Below are 16138 nucleotides of genomic sequence, written 5' to 3' on the forward strand. Positions count from 1 at the left end.
GATCCTTGCTGACGCTGGACTAGTATCAGTGCAGTGACTACATTATTCTGGAGAGGTTGCAGTTATCTAATTGTGAAATACCACATCTGGTACTGAAGTATCGAGATGAAAAAGAAGCTTTTGATTCAGGTAATGCATAGAATGGATGCTCAAACATCAAACTGCAGAGGGGACTCGGAGGATCCGGTAGCGTGCACAGAGAGAAATGATCAGCGGATGCTTTTAGTCAGGACCCTTCACTGAGACATTGGTTGACAAGGTCAGGTCAGGGTGAGCTGAACTAGTGGATGAGAGGCCTCCACATCCCAGTGGAAGGATATTTTCCATCAGACATTGCTGGTCAGCTGTGCTGCAGGAATCCAACTTGGTTCTTCACTTCTGACCTCTGAGCATAAAGTGGGGGTTGACTGAACTGTGCTCAGCCACAAAGAAAACTGAGATCTCTTATAACTGATAAAGTTGGTCAATATATTTTGCAAATATTTTCATAAATGGCAAAGAACTTTGTGCATTATTAGAAGCCAAGATGTTTTTCATCTTAATTTTCATGGAAAGCTCAGGGGAGGTGCTGATGTGTGAGATGATGTGGTTGACTATATTGCACAAGATTCAACCTTCCAAGGAAGGACTAGATAATGATCAGAGACCCTAATCTCAGTAAATTTGTGGAGATTCTGCAGAGACATCCTGATTTCAAGTTAAACAAGAAAGGGTACAGATGCTGGGGATGAGTGCAATGCATAAGCGTGCTGGAGAAGTTCAGCAGGTCACGCAGTCTCCAAAGGAAGTCAAGGGTGATCAACGATTTGGGCCTGGGCCCTTCGTCAGGTCTAAGAAAATAAACAGACAGATGCCTGAGTAAATAGGTGGGGGGGTGGGAGGAAGGAGCAAGGGGAGAAGCACAGGCTAAGAGGTCATGGGTGGGAGAGTAGAAGAGAAAAAAGCTGAAGTGATTGGGGCAGGGGGTAGGTCTCTGATAGGAAAGGGTGAGAAAAGCTGGAGGAAAGGACGGAGAGAGAGACAGACAGGGGAGGGGATTAACAGAAATTGGAGAAGTGGATGTTAAAGCCGCATGTTCGCAGAGTATAACTGTTCCTCCAATTGCGGGAGGCCTCTGTTTGGCAGCATATAAGGCCATGAACTGATTTGTTGGTGTGGGAATGGCGTGTGACATTGAAATGGCTGGCCACTGGGAGTGAGGCCCTTGCTATTCCAGCGGACAGAGCGAGGGTGCTCAATGAAGCAATCTCCCAGTCTGCGTCCAGTCTCACCGATGTTGAGGAGGCCACAGATACAGTGAGTGACCCTGATTCCAAAGTGCTGTGCCTTTACTGGCACCAGCTCAACTCTTAGATTGCAAGTTGTATGAAAACAAGACTATTTTAAAAGAGCACAAGGGAGTATTTAACCTTACACCAGGTAGTCCTCCTCTTTATCCTGCCTGATATTCACACCTTGAGTAATGTTGGTGATACAAATTGCTTGGTTATTTATAATACAACAATTTGTTTTGGTTATCATTTTTTCATGAGGTGTCTACAAAAATCATTGAAACTGAGTTAAATGGTGGATTCTTTTCTGGAGATGGTGGAGCTGAAATGGGGTAACATTGTCATAGAAGTAAATGGACGGTGTGAAATAACTCAATTGACCATTGATTTATTCACATGCAAGCTGGGTAACAAAGGTATTTCTACTGAGCTATAAATGATCTGCTGGATCAGACAGTTCCCTGATAATTAGCTTTTCAGTGTTGACACTTGCCTTTCAACTGTGTGGCAAGTGGTGCAGACGTCTGGATGGTTTTTTTTCACACCAGTTTCAGACGTTCTCCTGCTTGCTGGATGTTGAAACACTTGATTTACATTTCTCCATTTCAAAATTCAAATTTATTGTAAAGAAGACATGACATCACTTATAACCCTGAGATTCTTTTTCCTGCGGGCCAGGCAGAATTTCCACTTATCAGTTATTGTAAACTGTACTCGAGAAGAAAGATATGTATGCAAAAGGTAGAATTGTAAACAAACTGATTTCCACTACAGAAAATATAAATATTCAGTCATAAATAATGTGCAAAGTCCTTAAATAAGCCTCTGATTGAGTTTTGTTTAGGAGTCTGATTGTTGGGAGGTAGCAAATGTTTCTGAACCTGGATATAAGAGTCCTGTGGCACCTATATCCCTTTCCTGATGGCATCAGCGAGAAAAGAGCACGTCCTGGGTGGTGTGGATCCTTGATGACTGCTACTGCTCTCCGATGGTTCCATGTAGATGTTCTTGATGGTGGGGACAATTTTCTCTGAGATGTACTGGACAACTTCAGGTCTCCTTCAAATCTGACTGGGATTTGCAAACCGAAGATGGGGTGGCCCGGTTGGCGTAGCAGTTAGTGCAACACCTTTACAGCACCAGCGATTGGGACTGAGATTCGAATCCTGCGTTGTCTGTGAGGAGTTTGTACATTCATCCCATGTCTGCATGGGTTTTCCCCTGGGGTTCTGGTTTCCTCCTATTGTTCAAAACATACCGAGGGTGTAGGTTAATTGGGTGTAATTGGACAGCACGGACTCGTGGGCTGAAATGGCCTGTTACTGTGCTGTTTGTCCAAAAAAAATGTATCTTACAACCAAAGTTGTGCAAAAGCAGGTGGATCAAGTTAATTGATACCACTGCATGCTCCAATATCTCAAATTCATCTTAGTGCTGACACGTCCTGATTAAGGCAACACACGGTTTTGCCAACCATCCAAACTCCACCAAATTTGATAGCAGGTTGGGGCTTTTCTCCAATTTGTGAAGAATAACGTGCAGTAGAAAGAGTGTGCGATTTCCTTCTGCTTTCACTGATGCACAGGTAAGCTGGAAGCTTTGTCGAGAAGTGCAATCAGAGAGGGTTTCTACTCCTGTGATCAAGAGAAAGTTGAGTTTCGTTCACGCAGCCTGGTCCCACTTTGGCAGGATTTGGCTGACATACTAACCAGCATAACGAGGGTAACCTTTCTACCGGATCCAACGTTGTATCCACTGGGGAACCTTATGGACATAAGCTAGAAATGAACCAAATTCCCAATTCAACTCGTATTTATTTCTTTATAGCAAAAAAAATGCATAGCAATGATCTGGAAGCCTGACTCCTCTCTTATCAGTAAATGGATTACCAAGATGCATAGCTGTATTTCCATGGATAAAATTACATATAATCTTAGAAACCAACACAGCACCTTTGTTAAAATATGGCAGCAATATCCTTCGTACATGGGAGCACGACTGTAGCCACACTCCGATAAAAAGACATTCAGAGATCTACCAATAGATGGATTAATGAAGGTAATTATATAAGGGGATGACTCCACAGCCTCTATGGGCACCACATCCAGCTTCTCTTATCTTTCTGCTTTTTTTCATTTTTTTCTTTCTTTCCCTTGTATTCTTTTTGATGGGGGTGGGTGGGAATGGGAGGGGGAGAAACACCACATGTATGTTGATTGCTGGGAGATATTGATAGATTCTGTCACAGTCAATAATGTTATCTCCTTGTTCATTGATTGAAAACGAAAAATAAAATACTCAAAAAAAAAGGAGAAAGCTGAGTTTGTAGCAAGCCAACAATATACTCTATGTAAGTGCTCACATATATGTGGGATCTGGATTTGAGAAAGTTGAACAGGCTTGTTAACTATCTTCTAAAAGTTTCACTTTGGCCTTTATCAATATTCCACATGCAATAGAACCAAAAGGAATCTGTTTGTTTCATCATGAATAATTACTGATACTTCCTTGTTGCCAATCTCTTGATTGGTTATTATCTATTCATTTACAATCCTTGTAACACTACTAAATGCCACAAAAATGTGAAAAGTAGTTCAGGAAATAGACACAATGCAGTAGAATTAATTTTAACCATGTGAAAAGGAGCACAATGGTGTTTGCATCAGGCTATTCTTCAGTGGGATTGGACAGGAAACTGGCCATCTGTTGAGCCAGGAGATTAATGAGTATGGAAACAAAAGAGGGTCAAAGGTTGACGACTCATCGAAAGTCAGCAATTTCGCGTGTCCTGGTCCATAATGTAAGTTCCTGTCCGGTCTCTGCTGATGCTCCAAATTGGGTTCTCTCCCCTTCCCCGCCATGGAGCACTATTAGGGCACAGGGTCCATGTGTGTGTGGAGGTGAGAAGGTCTTTTTCTAGTTTTTGAAGTTTAAAATGTGTGGGTAAGAGATCAATGTGTTCTTTTGAAGCTCTCAGCCCTTAAATTTTAAATTAAGGCATACAGGACGCTAACAGGCCCTTCTGTCCCCCGAGTCCATGCCACCCAAATGCCCTTACAATCCCCATACAGTTTTGAAAGTTGGGAGGAAACCAGACAGTACCAGATTCGAACCTGAGTTGCTGCTGCTGTTATAGCATTGCCCTGACCACTTTACTAACATGCTGCCTTGTTTAATTTTTTTTAAATTAAATTTTGATGTTGAGATACAGCACGGTATCAGGTCCTTCCATCCGAAGCGGTGGAATGAGTACTTCCTAGAGTTTGATTTTATAACTAAAAGGAGAAGCAAGTGCTGTAAGTGCCTGATTGACATTTTTGATATTGATGTTTCCCTTGTAATGGCAGTGTTTTTGAAGGAAGTTATTGACTGACTGTAGGGTAGACACATCTGCAATAATCTTCCCCCTTTGGTTTTGGATAGTGCTGTCAGTTTGTGACTCCAGTGATTGCTGGTGGTTTAATGGCCTGAATCTAATTACAGAGGGTGATAGCCTATCTACAGAGCTGACGTCTGTCTGACAGGGTTACTGCTCGTGCAATAATTTGACAACTAGTTAAGGTAGTAATAGTTCTGCATTATTTCTAAACATCAGTGTTTTTTTTTGTCGTTTTAAAGTGAATGTTGGGAACATAGATATGTGTTGAGATGTGTAATTCTCATCTCACAATCAACTCTTTCAAGAGATGTTTATTCGAATGATGTCTTTAATCTTTGCTAACGGGAAATTGCCCTAATAATTGTTATTTGAAAATGCCGACAAATACCAGTTGACAAACTCTCTTATGAATTGCCTGTGAGGCGATCCCTTTATTGATAAAAGACCGCGTGGAGCAGGGATAGCACGCAGAGAGCTGGAGGAACTCACGAATGGCAGAAGATGATCAACATTTCGAGGGAAAATGTTTCATCAGGCAGGTGACTGGTGATTTAGATGGGAAGGGAGGACAAAGCAGAAAAAAAGTAATCTAAGAGATGTTAGGAGGACAAGGCAGAGAGCTGAGGAAGATTACCTCTGATAGGTGATAAGAAGGGAAGAGGGTGGGAGGCTGGAAGAAGGATGGTATGGGTGACAGGTTGGGAGGACAGGTGGAGGAGGGGAAGGAGGGGTGGGGTCAGAGAGATAAAGGAGAATGGGGACAGCAGATGGGTAGAAAAAGCAAGGGGAGAGGTTACTGGAAACTGGAGAAGCTGTTGTTGATGCTCTCCGGCTGGAGACTGCCAAGACGGAAAACAAGATGTTGTTCTTTCAATTTACAGCTGGCCTCGACCTGGTAGTAACCTGAGGACATTGAAGTGGCTGGCTACTGGGAAATTCTGGATGTTGGAGTAGACAGAGCAAATGTGCTCAAAGAAACGATCTCCCAATCTGCATCCATTCTCCTCAATGTAGAGGAGGTGGTGAGGGAGGAGGAGCAGGTGTAGCACTTCATGGGGGCGGGGGGGAAGCTGGGGGTAAGTGCCTGGCGATTAGTGGTAAGGGACGATTGGACAAGTGAGGCCTGGAGGGAGCGGTCCCTGCGGAAATTGAAAAGGGGCGGGGAGGAGAGAACGTGTCCCGTATTGGGACAATGGTATATTGGATGTTGAGGCTGGAAGGATGCTAGGGTAAAAGCTAGGGGGACCCTATCCCTGTTATGATATGGGGGGTGGGGGTGGGAATGGAGTGAGGGCAGATGCATGGGAGATGGAGGGCTTCATTGATAGGAATTCATTGTCAAGAATGGCTGTGCTTGCCAAGTCATTGGTGGAGGTTGACAGGTGAAGGTATCAGTGGTTTGGGGGAGAGTACATCAGCCATGATTTGAATGGTGGAGCAGACTTGATGGGCTGAATAGCCTAATTCTGATCCTCCATCTTATGATGAACAGTTTAATCAATTAATTTCTTTTTTTCCCCCTCTCTGCTTGTCATAGTGAGGGATTGGGGCTCTATTTCAGGCACCCAACACCAGAATTCAGGTGAGATAACGTACCGGGAGTGTAGGGTAATTGGGTGTAAATTGAGCGGAACCGATTCGTGGGGCGAAATGGCCTGTTATCGTGATGTATGTCTAAATTTAGAAAAATATTTTAGAAACAGCCAGGAATGCAAGGAACAAAACCCTCAGTGTGTCCAGACATGTCTCCGTTTCAGTTTCAAGGCGAGCTGTGCTTTCTGCGTTTGTGCATTCCACACCACCCCCCCTGCCCCCCACCGTGCCCCCACCTTTCTGACACCGGCTTGATGCTGACGGAGGGAGGAGAAGCAACAAGGGGCCACTACAGTAGTAAAACACGAAAATGTGCAGATACTGTGATTGAGGTAAAAAAAAAACACAACGCTGGAGAAACTCAGAAGGTCAAACTGTGTATAGGAAAGATAAAGGAACAAAATCAACATTTTGGGCTTGACCCCTTCATGGCAACAGTACTACACAGCAAATATAGGATGAATATAACATGGTACAGCAATGGGGTGCATGTAGATGATGCTCAGTATGTATGTGATGCCCAGGATAGGGAAAGAATTTTCATAGTTTTCCTTTATACTTTGTTTTATTGTGAATACATTTATTTTTAGGGATAAAATAGCTTGAAGCTGCTGCAGATGGTGCAGTTGGGGGAAGGAAGAACAGGGGAACATGTCCTCAGTCTTCCAGTGGCCTCCCTCCACCTCCGGCAGGCTTAACCCGCCTGTGGAAAGGGGTCAGCAGTGGACCACTTTTGAAGGATTGATGTCCCCGGACGCAGGACATCAGTGCCCACACTCAGCCGTACAGAACTTGAGGGGGTTTGTTCCGAAAGAGCAGCGGGGTGGGGTCAGAGGGGGAGAACACTCCCCCTTCTCTCGACAAGAAGGAGAAGCAGGGAGAGGACCTTATAGGGTGGGAGACCACAGCAGTGGGCCAACGAGGGACATGGAGACTGAGGGGCTCATACTAGGCTGTAGGCTGCTGGAGACTGATGACTCGAATTAAGGTGTGGGCTCCTGAATGCTGAAGACTGAGTGGCTCACAACAGGCGGCTGGAGACTGAGACTCATTCCAGGGTGTGGGTGACTGGAGACTGAGGAACTCACACCAGGCTGTGGACTGCTGGAGGTTGAAGGACTCACATCAGGCCATAGGCTGCTGGAGACAGAGCGGCTCACAACAGACAGTGGGCTGATGGAGTCTGGCTCAAAGGAACTGGGTATCAGGGCCAGAATGTGATGGTGCCAATGGTAGGCAGAGCTCCTAAGGCATCTTTTGTGCTGACAGATTCCTCATTGAGAACCAGGAGCTAAGGAGGGTGACTCGGATAGCTGGAACTTGGGATCACCACTGAACCAGGCAGGAGGCCATACGGCTACGGAGGTTACAAGTGTGGAGGAGGCAGGGACTTCAGAGGAGGTGGTGGGATCACTCGGTGTCTCTGAAGGGACGCTTTTGCTTCTCTCTCTTGATGGAGCTACAGTTTTAACATTACCTCTTCGTGTGCATTCGCGGTGCAAACAAAGGAGACTGCAGATGTTGGATTATAGAGCCTCACACAAAGTGCTGGAGGACTCAGCAGGTCAAGCAAAGTCAGTGGGAGTGAAAGAATGGTCGTCACTTCGGGTCAAAAACCTCCAAGAGGATTCCAGATGAAGAGTTTCCTCTCGAAATATTGACCATTCTCATTCTCCCACTCATGCTGCTCGACCTATGAGTGTTGCTGTTATGCAGTGGTTCTCAAACTGTTTCTTCCCACTCACATAACACTTGAAGTAATCCCTATGCCATCGGTGCTCAGTGATTAGTAAGGGATTGCTTAAGGTGGGATATGGGTGGAAAGAAAAAGTTTGAAAACCACTGTTTTCATCGTCCCTAATTGACTCGTTATGTACAGGGTTTCATAACTCCAAAGGGAATGGGCCAATGACAGTTTTTCTCAAGCAAAATATTTCAGTAACAATTGGGTCTAGAGCAGTGATTCTCAACCTTCCCTTAACCACTCACATAACAGCAACCAGACACAATGCACTAGAGAAATAATACATATTCAGGACAAATAATTGTTGTGAGTGAGGAAACAGGTTTGGACTCTGAATAGTTTTGATGGGGAACTATTTTATTTACAGAAGGCAATTGCGGGAAATGGTAACTGATGCAACACACGCACCCACACACACAATGAACTGGTACATACAGTGATCAGGGAAAAATCACTATGATGTCCCACCACCCTTGACTCAGTGCAGGCCCGGATCTATGCTACTAGGGACACTAATTAAACACTCTCAACCCATTTAACAGTGCACATCTTACCAACAGTTTCTCCAGCACCCTTCCACAGTTCTAGGCCTGGAGTGAAGCAGGATGGTCCCAAGCTGGCAAAGAGGGAGAACAAAGAGCACATGGCACCTTTATAGTGCTGGAGGCTCCAGTGCAGATTATTTCCAGGGGACCAATGGCTTGGTGCCAGGAGGGTTAATCCAATTACTACAGCCAATGGCCCAAGGCCAAGTCCCGTCCAGGTAATTTACATGATGTGCATTAATGGGTGGAGTGGAACCAAACGTTGATTGGCAGCTGGTGTGTTCTCTGACTAGGTAGGGAGCAGTACTGTTACACACAACCCTTCCCAATACAGTAGTATATCTATAAAAAATAAATATTGTTTTGTATAAATAAGAATCTCAGATGGTTAGTGTGAGCAGTTCCTTTGGTTGTTCAACATTCTCACTGTCCGTGGGAAGAAGCTGTTTCTCAGCCTGGTGATGCTGGCTCTAATCCTCCTGTATCTCTTCCCCATGGAAGCATCTGAAAGATGCCATGTGCAGGGTAGAAGGGGTCCTCAATGATTTTGTGTGCTCTTTTTAGACAGCAAACTCGTAACATCACATTGATGGTGGGGAGTGAGCTTCCAGTGATCCACTCTTCTGGTCCTAGGTATTGACCTCTGATTCATTTCTCTGAACCAACCGTACCACACTGTGATCCAGCCGGCTAGGACACTCTTGATAGAGCTCCTGCAGAAGATTGATATAATGGTGGCTGGTATCCTTGCCCCCTTCAGTCTTCTCAGGAAGTGGAATCGCTGTTGCGCCTCCCTAACAAGTGAGGGGATGTTGAGTGTCCCCGATAGGCCACTAGTTAAGTGAACACCAAGGAACCTGGTGCCTTCCACTCTCTCTGCTGCAGAGTTGTTGATGTGTAGAGGAGAGTGGACGATCCTGGTCCTCCTGAAGTCCATGATCATCTCCTTCGTCTTGTCCATGTTGAGACTCGGGTTGTTACACTCACACCATATCGCGCGATTTTCCACCTCGTCTCTGTCGTGTGACTCATTGTTGTTGCTGATGAGTCCAACTACTGTTGCGTCATCTGCAAACTTGATGACGCTGTTGGAGCTGGGTCTGACGAAGCAGTCGTGGGTCAGTAGCAAGAGCGCGAGCGGCCTGAGCACACAGCCCTGAAGTGTGTCAGTGCTCAGCGTAATGGTGCTTGATATTCTGCTACCAACCCAGACACCCTGCGGTTTTTCCATTAGGAAGTCCAAGATCCAATTACAGAGAGGGTCGTTAAGTCCCAGTGAGGACAGCTACTCCACCAGCCCCTAGAGAATGATCGTATTAAACGTTGTTCTGAAGTCAATGACCAGCAGCCTGAGTCGTCGTTCTCCTGGTGGGCCAGGACAGAGTGAAGCGACAAGGCTGTGGAACAGTTTCTGGTCCTGGGTATTGACCTCTGATTCATTTCTCTGAACCAACCATACCACACTGTGATGCAGCCAGCTAGGACACTCTTGATAGAGCTCCTGCAGAAGATTGATATTATAGGGGCTGGTAACCTTGCCCCCTTCAGTTTTCTCAGGAAGTGGAATCGCTGTGAATTGAAATGGTTCCAGCACTTCAGGGAGGCGCTTTGATGCATTCCATCACTAGACACTTGAGGCATTTCATAATGATGGATTGGAGGTCAGTGCTACAGGGCAGTAGTCATTAAGGCTTGTTGTTGTCACCCTCTTGGATGATGGTGACTGCCTTGAACCCTGATGGAATGATGTCTGTGAAAACCTCCGTCAATTGGTCTCCACAGTCCTTCAATACCCAACCAGGTATGTTATCTGGTTCACTTTGGATAGGGTTCTCCTCAACTCGGTCACTTCTATGCAGAGGGCTAGTTCATCAGGGGGACACATTCAGATTTCCAGTTCCCATTAATCTCAGGCAAACATCTACATGAGCACAACATTTTAAATCCACTTTTTTAAAACATTGTAACATCAGCAGGGTTAGGCACGATAAGAATCTTAAAGAATTGGGAGGTTTGTCACGACTGATGATGGGATTACCCCAGATGGCAGTTTGTCATACACTTTCAGCGAGTGCGCTGAATCTCTATTCTCAAATCCTTTTATTTCTAAAATTGCTGCTGTCCTTCAAATCTGCACATTGCAAAGGTCGTAACAAGGACGCATGGATGCAGACTTTTATTTTTACTTTAGTTCAAGTCTCTTCTCACAATGTGGTGCCATGGGGTTTCAAAGGAGCTTCTATGCACCAAAACTGTTCATTTGATGGAAATCATTGATTTGAAAGCACTGTGGTAACTCCCCTTGTGGTGCAGAAGTTGAAGTAGACCTTGACTATATTCGGTTGTGCTCCCTACTCCAACTTGCTGTCATATTTGCATGGAAACACACAGAGCACTTCGTGTCTTACCCACTGCACTGGGTAGGTTGTCTCAGCCTGGTGTGATGCTGTTCGGAATATCAATGCCGTTGTCCCCAAATCTGAGCTCATTTTGGCATGTGTGAATTGTTGTTTGGGGCACTCATTGTTCAGAATAGCAGTGTTATGAGCCTAGAAGACCCCAAAACCCAGCAGCAATAGATAAATGGTTACTTAAACAAAAGTTGCTTTTGATTATATTTAAATATGGAAACAGAATCACACTTTAATTTAACTAACCTAACTTAACCCCCTACTAATTCTAAGCGCACGTGTGTGTAATGTGTGTATAAGTTCAGAAAAGTTCTTTGGTTCACAGTCCAATCTCATTCTCATTCCTCCAAGTTCACTGGTTGCAGGCATTTCTTATACTGTGCACAGAATTTAACAGTTATAAAGTTCACCAGGCTTTGGTGCTTGAAGGTAAATGGTTACAGCTCAGGAAGGTTCTTGTTGGTTTTCAGAGAGAAACTTATTGTACTTATTGTACATTTACTTCCATCAGCCACTTCAGTGTCTTGCTGAAGAAACTTGCCCCCACAAGGTTCACCAGATGATAACCTCTTTCTTTCAGGTCACCACTGATTTCCTTTTTGTTTCTCTTATTCCAAGTGAAACATTAGACAGCCAGTCCTCTCCTCTTGCGTGAACCACAAAGGCTTTGACCAGGCCATCTTCCAAAAAGGCTTTCCACAAGCTTGGCAGCTTGTTACAATCCCAACTGCTGTTGACAAGATCTTTCATCTGTTGTTTGTAAACAACAATCCATTAGTGAAGTCCTTGAGTACTCTTCAAAGCTCTTGCAAAAGCTGTGGAGCCGTTATGTCTAGCATGGGGCAGAGCACCATTATTTTCAATAAGATCTGTTTTAAAGTGTATGTATGTAGCCTACTCTAACAAACCTTTCCCAATTTATCTCCAAAAAACATCTATATACTCTGTCACAGCATTCACTACCATTGGCTTTGGCTGCCACCAGCTAATTCAGCATTGCTTCCCTTGTTGTTTTGACTCTGCACACAAATATAATTATTTCCACAAAAATACAGGGACTACAATTATTGGCGTCTATTTTCTGCAGAAAGAATAGAGAATGAGAACATCGAACATGGAAATCTACTGCGCAGTACAGGCCCTTCCAGGCACAGTGTTGTGCCTGGAACAACCTAACAACCTACCTGGATTTTCCCAACTGCATCATTCCTTCATGTTCTTACTCCTGGGGGATCTTAAAGCTATGCCACCTGCTGTCAGCTATTTCATCCCTGGGGGAAAAAACCTCTGGCCACCCACATGATCAGTGGCTCTCATCATCTTACACACCTCGATCAAGTCACCCCTCATCCTCCATTGCGCCATGGAGAAAAGACCAAATTCACTCAACCTATCTCATGAGGCTTGCTCTCCAATCCAGGCAACGTGCTTGTTAATCTCCCCTCTCTACAGCATCCACATCTTTCCTGTAGTGAGGTCACCAGAACGGAACACAATGTTCCAAGAGGGGTCCAACCCAGGTCTCATTTAGCTGCAACTTTACCTCGCGGCTCTTCGAATTTGCTCCCACAATTAATGAAGGCCAACACACCACACACTGTCTTAACCGCACTATCAACCTGTGCAGTAGCTTTGAATGTCCTCCCATTAATATTCTGTCTTCAAATTTGACCTGTGTAATAAACTGCCTCATACTTTTCTATGTTAAACTCCATCTGCTGCTTCTCAGCCTGATCAGCATCCCTTAGTAACTGCTGGCAACCCCCCACAATGCTACCTAGTTTTGTTTATCTGAAAATTAGCTAACCCTTCTACTTCCTCCTCCAGTTAAACAAGGTCGTCTGCAGACCCTGTGATTTGTAGTTTAATATCCAAAAGTGCTGGAGAAACTCAGCAGGTCCTGCAGCATTCCTTATATAGCAAAAATAGGTAACCAATGTTTCGGGTCGGAGCCCCTCATCAAGGTACAAGCAAAAAGCAGGCAGCAGCTTGAATAGGAGCACAGGGTCACTCGCAAGAGGGCAAAGGTGGATATGGGTTTGAAGGCAGAAGAGAAAAAAGCGGGGAAGTGATAGGAGGAGAGGATAGCTCTCTGAATGGAGAGGGAAGGTGGTTGGGAGCTAGAGGAAGGGAGACGGTAAGAGAAAGAGAGGTGGGGAGGGCCTAATAGAAACTGGAGAAGTCAGTTAATGCCATCTGGTTGGAGAATGCCCGGACAGAATACTAGGTGTTGTTTGCAGACTTTAGAGGAAGCTTTGGACTGGCACCAGATACCAATAATGGAGAAGACCCTCCCCCTCGAGGAAGAGAAATGGAGGCGACAATCCTGAGGACGGTGACCATGGTGGCAGAAGGACCCACGCAGGTGGCTAGCTGTTGGCAACTTGCAGATGATGGACCCTCAGAGGCTGCAGGCAGCTGGCAATTTGAGGTTAAAAGACTTGCACCAGGCTGTTGGAGATTGGCTCATGAGAACCAGGTATCGGAACCAGGGCTTGAGGGGGTGCTGAGGGCAAAAATGGCTCCCAAAGAGGCCTGGGCACTGAAGCCTTCCTCAACATGTTGGAGGTTTGGGTTTGGGCTCAGGATGCCAATGGTTTTAACTGTACTGGATTCTTGTGCAGTTGCAGAGGCCGCAGGAGAGCTGGAAGCAAATGCACGGGCAATCAGTGACTCTGATGGAACTCTCATTTGCTTCTCTATCTCTGACTGCAGGGCAATGCTGACGGCAACTCCTTGTCTGTTTTATTACATGACAATAAATGGTATCTGGTCTGGTTACTCCAATTTGTGGGTGGTCTCAGTTTGGTAGTACATGAAGCCATGGACAGACGTGTCAGCATGGGAGTGATCGTGGAGTTGAAATATTCTTGGCTTGTTTTGATACCTAAATATATTTGCCATGGAGGTTTGTGTGAAATTATGAAAGATTATGAAGGCTTAATAATGGGCGGAACAATTCAACCAGACTACCTTTACATTTGTTCAGGTTCACCTCCATTATCATCTAACTGTACGCACAAACCCAGACAAAACAGCATTTTCCCAGAACACTGTTCATTCTCTCTCTCCTCTCTCTCTTTCTCTCTCTCCTCCCCCACCCCCCTCCCTCTCTCTCTCTCCCCCCTCCTCCATTCACCAATCTCACAGCCTGCGGGGATTTCTAATTTCCCAACCTGCCTGTCCTGATTTTGATGCTCCTCTACCTCTTTAGTTAAAGCTAATATTGTGCAGATGGTAAGGGTCATCAATAATTCATTAAGCCCTATTTAAGCAACGCTCCCAGTAAATGTCATCAGTAGAAGAAAAGCAGAGCCCAGTGATCTTCTCGGCCATTTTAATGATCATCTTTATTGACCTCTGGTGCAATGCTTTGCAGCTACCAAACCACACAATAATGCAGCCAGACAGACCACCTTCACTTGTGCTTCTGTAAAAAGTTGTCAAGATGGAGTCCAGTAGCCTTGCCCTTCTCAACCTCCTTAGGAAGTGTAGGTCCTGCTGCACCTTCATGTAAATAAGATCTTGAAGGACTATGATATTTTGTCCTTTATATGAACACTATGGATCTTAATGATCATATGAACAAATAGTATCTACAGATGGTCCACTAGTCTTTTTGCTGAAGCCACATAGTTATGTAAGGTACACCAATTGAAATAGTATAGATTAAATGGTCACAATGTGCCATGAGACAGGATGGTGGGGCAGTTGGCTATACGATTGCACAATTCAACGATGTTGGGTGCTTGTACTCACTGTCTAAGAATGTTTCAGTGAAAACTCCACTCAGAATTTCAGAACTTCACTTCTGGCCTCCGTCGCACTGCTTTCTGGGATGGGTTTTGATTTCTTTATAAAAAGCGAGAAAGTTATGTTTCACTTCTGACAAACTGACTGACCTTGAAAATCTGGTGGCAGATGGAAATTATGATGCAGGTGTTATCTCAGAAAGTCACCGACGTGAAAGATGACTCCAGCTGAAAATAATTTACTGAACAACAATAGCCACAATCTGAGCAACCTGTCTTTTTGGAGGAATTCTATTTCTGTGTTGTCTCTGGGAACTTTAAATTTATAATGTTTTTAAACTAGAAGTTTAAATTTAGAGATTTAGCCCGGTAACAGGCTGTTGTGTTCGGGAATTATCAGGTTCAGTGGATTCACAGAGAGATGAATCTTGACACAAGTTATACAATCAAAGGTAACTTTTCTTGAATACACAGGAGACTTAAAACGATAACTAATTACTCTTCTACTAAGTAACTACATAGACATTCACAACAAACCCAGGTTGGACTCCACCTATCTCCTACACAGTACAAGACAAAAAAAATAACGTGTAAGCAGGCACATTGGGCACAATAGACTCCAATACCATTGGCTGCTTACCCTACAACACGTGTACACACTTCACAGACACGGACTTTCAAACACACTCCCGATTTCCTGTACCTTCTGCAAACACTGATCAATTGCAGTACTATGGGTCTACTTAGTGTAGTGCACACCTTACCTGCGGCTCCTCCAGTTATGTCCACAGTAGCGACCTGGCAAGAATCGATGTCTGGGACTTGAACCAAGTTAATTAAAGCTTGTAGTAGTACAGTCTTTGTAGCTTGAGCTGGTTTGCTTGCACTGGACCAAGAGACAGAGAGCAAGAAGTGTGGTGTGCATCAATGGTTTGAACTGTTCTGAGCTGGGCATCTGGCTAATGATGACACTGAGTCATTTAAATGAGCCAACGTTAAGGTGTGCCCCAATGGGTGGTAGGAGTTCAAACTTAATTGGCAGGTGATGTGACTTCCGAATAAGTTTCATACAGGAAGGTGATGTGATCCTCCACAATATGCTCCAGACAGGAAGGCCATATGTTCCTCCACAATCCACGTAACACAGACCCTTATGGCCCATATGGTCCAATTACACCAATGTGACCAATTAACCTACTGACTCTGTACACCTTTGAAAAATGGAGCCCTTAGAGGAAACCCAATTGAACATGGGAGAGAATGTCCAAGGTCCTCACAGACAGTGCCAGATTCAAACCTGGGATGCTGGCACCATATAACCATATAACCATTTACAGCACAGAACAGGCCAGTTCGGCCCTACTAGTCCATGCCGTAGCAAATCCCCACCCTCCTAGTCCCACTGACCAGCACCCGGTCCATACCCCTCTAGTCCCCTCCTCT

General features: G+C 44.8%; 1 protein-coding gene across 15 annotated transcripts in view; it reads left to right on the top strand.

Moving 5' to 3' along the window:
- Positions 1 to 16138, top strand: part of LOC138753859 (alpha-(1,6)-fucosyltransferase) — an 852902-nt gene that overhangs the window by 304938 nt on the left and 531826 nt on the right. The gene's annotated exons all lie outside the window — the stretch shown is intronic.

This window comes from Narcine bancroftii, chromosome 2, assembly GCF_036971445.1.
Source record: "Narcine bancroftii isolate sNarBan1 chromosome 2, sNarBan1.hap1, whole genome shotgun sequence".
In the NCBI taxonomy this organism is placed as follows: Eukaryota; Metazoa; Chordata; class Chondrichthyes; order Torpediniformes; family Narcinidae; genus Narcine; species Narcine bancroftii.